The sequence below is a fragment of the Oncorhynchus keta genome, chromosome 31 (assembly GCF_023373465.1).
Source record: "Oncorhynchus keta strain PuntledgeMale-10-30-2019 chromosome 31, Oket_V2, whole genome shotgun sequence".
Classification (NCBI taxonomy): domain Eukaryota; kingdom Metazoa; phylum Chordata; class Actinopteri; order Salmoniformes; family Salmonidae; genus Oncorhynchus; species Oncorhynchus keta.
This window is the reverse complement of record NC_068451.1, coordinates 24,932,091-24,937,562: the sequence shown is the minus strand read 5'-3', so window position 1 is coordinate 24,937,562 and position 5,472 is coordinate 24,932,091.

The window sequence follows — 5,472 nt, the reverse complement described above, 5'->3', positions numbered from 1 at the left end:
GAGGTAAGTAGCCAGGGGGAAAAGAGAGAGAGAGAGAGAGAGGTAAGTAGCCAGGGGGAAAAGAAGAGAGAGAGAGCCAGGGGGAAGAGAGAGAGAGGTAAGTAGCCAGGGGGAAAGAGAGAGAGAGAGGTAAGTAGCCAGGGGAAAAGAGAAGAGGAGAGGTAAGTAGCCAGGGGGAAAAGAGAGAGGAGAGAGGTAAGTAGCCAGGGGGAAAAGAGAGAGAGAGAGAGGTAAGTAGCCAGGGGGAAAGAGAGAGAGAGAGGTAGAGGTAAGTAGCCAGGGGGAAAGAGAGAGAGAGAGAGGTAAGTAGCCAGGGGGGAAAGAGAGAGAGAGAGAGGTAAGTAGCCAGGGGGAAAGAAGAGAGAGAGAGGTAAGTAGCCAGGGGGAAAAGAGAGAGAGAGAGAGAGGGGAAAGTAGCCAGGGGGAAAAGAGAGAGAGAGAGAGGTAAGTAGCCAGGGGGAAAGAGAGAGAGAGAGGTAAGTAGCCAGGGGGAAAGAGAGAGAGAGAGAGGGGGGGAGAGAGAGAGAGAGAGAGGTAAGTAGCCAGGGGGAAAGAGAGAGAGAGAGGGTGAGGCAAGTAGCCAGGGGGAAAAGAGAGAGAGAGGTAAGTAGCCAGGGGGAAAAGAGAGAGAGAGAGGTAAGTAGCCAGGGGGAAAAGAGAGAGAGAGAGGTAAGTAGCCAGGGGGAAAAGAGAGAGAGAGAGGTAAGTAGCCAGGGGGAAAGAGAGAGAGAGAGAGAGAGGTAAGTAGCCAGGGGGAAAAGAGAGAGAGAGAGGAGAGAGGTAAGTAGCCAGGGGGAAAAGAGAGAGAGAGAGGTAAGTAGCCAGGGGGAAAAGAGAGAGAGGGAGAGGTAAGTAGCCAGGGGGAAAGAGAGAGAGAGGTAAGAGCCAGGGGGAAAAGAGAGAGAGAGAGAGAGAGAGGTAAGTAGCCAGGGGGAAAAGAGAGAGAGAGAGAGGTAAGTAGCCAGGGGGAAAGAGAGAGAGAGAGTAAGTAGCCAGGGGAAAAAAGAGAGAGAGAGGTAAGTAGCCAGGGGGAAAAGAGAGAGAGGTAAGAGAGGGAAAAGAGAGAGAGAGAGAGAAGTAGCCAGGGGGAAAAGAAGAGAGAGAGAGAGAGAGGTAAGTAGCCAGGGGGAAAGAGAGAGAGGTAAGTAGCCAGGAGGGAAAAAAGAGAGAGAGAGAGAGGTAAGTAGCCAGGGGGAAAGAGAGGGGAAAAAAGAGAGAAAAGAGAGAGAGAGAGGTAAGTAGCCAGGGGGAAAGAAAGAGAGAGGTAAGAGCCAGGGGGAAAGAGAGAGAGAGAGTAAGAAGTAGCCAGGGGAAAGAGAGAGAGAGAGAGGTAAGTAGCCAGGGGGGAAAAGAGAGAGAGAGAGAGGGGGAAAGAAGCCAGGGGAAAGAGAGAGAGAGAGAGGTAAGTAGCCAGGGGGGAAAAGAGAGAGAGAGAGTGAGGCAGAGAGGGGTAAGTAGCCAGGGGGAAAAGAGAGAGAGAGAGAGGTAAGTAGCCAGGGGGAAAGAGAGAGAGAGAGGTAAGTAGCCAGGGGGGAAAAGAGAGAGAGAGAGGTAAGTAGCCAGGGGGAAAAGAGAGAGAGAGAGGTAAGTAGCCAGGGGGAAAGAGAGAGAGAGAGAGGTAAGTAGCCAGGGGGAGAGAGAGAGAGAGAGGTAAGTAGCCAGGGGGAAAGAGAGAGAGAGAGAGTAAGTAGGGGGGAAAAGAGAGAGAGAGAAGTAGCCAGGGGGAAAAGAGAGAGAGAGAGGTAAGTAGCCAGGGGGAAAAGAGAGAGAGAGAGAGAGGTAAGTAGCCAGGGGGAAAAGAGAGAGAGAGAGAGAGAGAGAAGTAGCCAGGGGGAAAGAGAGAGAGAGAGGTAAGTAGCCAGGGGGAAAAGAGAGAGAGGTAAGTAGCCAGGGGGAAAAAGAGAGAGAGAGGTAAGTAGCCAGGGGGAAAGAGAGAGAGAGAGAGGTAAGTAGCCAGGGGAAAAGAGAGAGAGAGAGAGAGGTAAGTAGCCAGGGGGAAAAGAGAGAGAGAGAGAGAGGTAAGTAGCCAGGGGGAAAAGAGAGAGAGAGAGAAAAGAGAGAGTAAGTAGCCAGGGGGAAAAGAGAGAGAGAGAGCCCAGGGGGAAAAGAGAGAGAGAGGTAAGTAGCCAGGGGGAAAAGAGAGAGAGAGAGAGAGGTAAGTAGCCAGGGGAAAAGAGAAGAGAGAGAGAGGGGAAAAGAGAGAGAGAGTAAGTAGCCAGGGGGAAAAGAGAGAGAGAGAGAGGGGGAAAAGTAAGTAGCCAGGGGGAAAGAGAGAGAGAGAGGTAAGTAGCCAGGGGGAAAAGAGAGAGAGAGAGGTAAGTAGCCAGGGGGAAAAGAGAGAGAGAGAGAGAGGTAAGTAGCCAGGGGGGGAAAGAGAGAGAGGTAAGTAGCCAGGGGGAAAAGAGAGAGAGAGAGAGGTAAGTAGCCAGGGGGAAAAAGAGAGAGAGAGAGTAAGTAGCCAGGGGGAAAGAGAGAGAGAGAGAGGTAAGTAGCCAGGGGGAAAAGAGGAAGAGGTAGCCAGGGGAAGAGAGAGATGTAAGTAGCCAGGGGGAAAGAGAGAGAGAGAGAGAGATGTAAGTAGCCAGGGGGAAAGAGAGAGAGAGAGAGAGGTAAGTAGCCAGGGGGAAAGAGAGAGAGAGAGAGGTAAGTAGCCAGGGGGAAAGAGAGAGAGAGGTAAGTAGCCAGGGGAAAGAGGGAGAGAAAGAGAGAGAAAGAGAGAGAGAGAGAGGGGGAAAGAGAGAGAGAGAGAGGTAAGTAGCCAGGGGGAAAGAGAGAGAGAGAGAGAGTAAGTAGCCAGGGGGAAAGAGAGAGAGAGAGATGTAAGTAGCCAGGGGGGAAAGAGAGAGAGAGAGGTAAGTAGCCAGGGGGAAAGAGAGAGAGGTAAGTAGCCAGGGGGAAAGAGAGAGAGAGAGAGAGATGTAAGTAGCCAGGGGGGAAAGAGAGAGAGAGAGAGATGTAAGTAGCCAGGGGGAAAAGAGAGAGAGAGAGAGGAGAAGAGCCAGGGGGAAAGAGAGAGAGAGAGGTAAGTAGCCAGGGGGAAAGAGAGAGAGAGAGAGGTAAGTAGCCAGGGGGAAAGAGAGAGAGAGAGGTAAGTAGCCAGGGGGAAAAGAGAGAGAGAGAGAAAGAGGTAAGTAGCCAGGGGGAAAGAGAGAGAGAGAGAGATGTAAGTAGCCAGGGGGGAAAAGAGAGAGAGAGAGTAAGTAGCCAGGGGGAAGAGAGAGAGAGAGAGGTAAGTAGCCAGGGGGAAAAGACAGAGAGAGAGAGAGGGAGAGAGAGAGAGAGAGAGAGGTAAGTAGCCAGGGGGGAAGAGAGAGAGAGAGAGGTAAGTAGCCAGGGGGAAAGAGAGAGAGAGAGAGGTAAGTAGCCAGGGGGGAAGAGAGAGAGAGAGAGATGTAAGTAGCCAGGGGGAAAAGAGAGAGAGAGAGGTAAGTAGCCAGGGGGAAAGAGAGAGAGAGAGATGTAAGTAGCCAGGGGGGAAGAAAAATCGCTGAAGTTGGAGACTGTTATCTCCCTCACCAACTTCAAACATCTGCTATCTGAGCAGCTAACCGATCGCTGCAGCTGTACATAGTCTATCGGCAAATAGCCCACCCATTTTTACCTACCTCATCCCCATACTGTTTTTATTTATTTACTTTTCTGCTCTTTTGCACACCAATATCTCCTCTACCTGTACATGACCATCTGATCATTTATCACTCCAGTGTTAATCTGCAAAATTGTAACTATTCGCCTACCCCCTCATGCCTTTTGCACACAATGTATATAGACTCCCCTTTTTTCCCCCTACTGTGTTATTGACTTGTTAATTGTTTACTCCATGTGTAACTCTGTGTTGTCTGTTCACACTGCTATGCTTTATCTTGGCCAGGTCGCAGTTGCAAATGAGAACTTGTTCTCAACTAGCTTACCTGGTTAAATAAAGGTGAAATAAAAAAAATAAAAAAATAAAAAAGAGAGAGAGATTGAAGAAATAAATAAATGATCAAAGAAACAGAACAGATTTGAACACAAAAATGGACAAAACAAAAAAATCCTCTTCCACCACAACCTCCCCTGTCTTTCACCCCTAGTTCCTAATTGGCCACATGCTTTCTTGAGTGACAGGTGTAATCATCAGTCAAATTATGATGGAGGGAGAGAGGGGGAGGGAGAAGTGGAGGGAGAGGAGATTGAATGGAAGGTTCTTTGATCAGACGAAAGGAGGAACGGAGGAGAGGAGGAGAGGAAAAGAGGGGGACACCAGAAGAACAGATTGAGTTACATGGAGACCTGCTGCCTACACCTGTTACTCCCTTAGACTGCCACACTAGCAAATACTACACAATAGTATTACACTTCATTTACCAGGACTACCACTACGATTCAGTAGAGACTACAGTCATTATACACTAACAGCAAATACAGAGTTCTACCACCACTACTCAGAAACGACGCTGTACAGTGTCACCATAGAAATCCACAATAGTAACCTGTAGAACATATCAAGCTTGGGTGCGGTTGCACAGTATACCCAAACTCTTTGATTTTCATCAACCAAGATAATTAAAGCTGTCAGTGTATTTCAGTAGTCCTAGTGAGCCCCAGCCTGAGCTCGTCCTAACGAGGTTTACAGTAATTAGGAGTTATAGTGATAGAGAGAGGACTTTGATTCCTGCTCAGTGCGGTGGCATTAGCGGTACTCATTAGCAGCTTATGACGTAGCGTGGCCATGCTCTCTCTCTCTCTCTCTCTCTCTCTCTCTCTCTCTCTCTCTCTCTCTCTCTCTCTCTCTCTCTCTCTCTCTCTCTGTCTTTCTTTCACTCTCTATTTCTCTGTCTCTCTCTCTCTCGCTTTGTCTTTCTCTCTTTCTCTCTCGCTCTGTCTTTCTCTCTCGCTCTGTCTTTCTCTCTGTCTCTCTCTCGCTCTGTATTTTTCTCTCTCTCTCTCTCGCTCTCTCTCTTTCGCTCTGTCTTTCTCTCTCTCTCTCTCTCTCTCTCTCTCTCTCTCTCTCTCTCTCTCTCTCGCTCTCTCGCTCTGTCTTTCTCTCTCTGTCTTTCTCTCTGTCTCTCTCTCTTCGCTCTGTCTTTCTCTCTCTCTCGCTCTGTCTTTCTCTCTCTCTCTCTCTCTCTCTCTCTCTCTCTCTCTCTCTCTCTCGCTCTGTCTTTCTCTCTCTCTGTCTTTCTCTCTCCCCCTCTCTCTCTCTCTCTCTCTCTCTCTCTCTCTCTCTCTCGCTCTGTCTTTCTCTCTCTCTCTATCTCTCTGTCTCTCTCTCTTTCACTCTCGCTCTGTCTTTCTCTCTCTGTCTTTCTCTCTCTCTCTCTCTCTCTCTCTCTCTCTCGCTCGCTCTCTCTCTCTCTCGCGCTGTCTTTCTCTCTCTGTCTTTCTCTCTCTATCTCTCTGTCTCTCTCTCTCTCTCGCTCTGTCTTTCAATTCAATTCAATTCAATTCAATTCAAGGGCTTTATTGGCATGGGAAACATGTGTTAACATT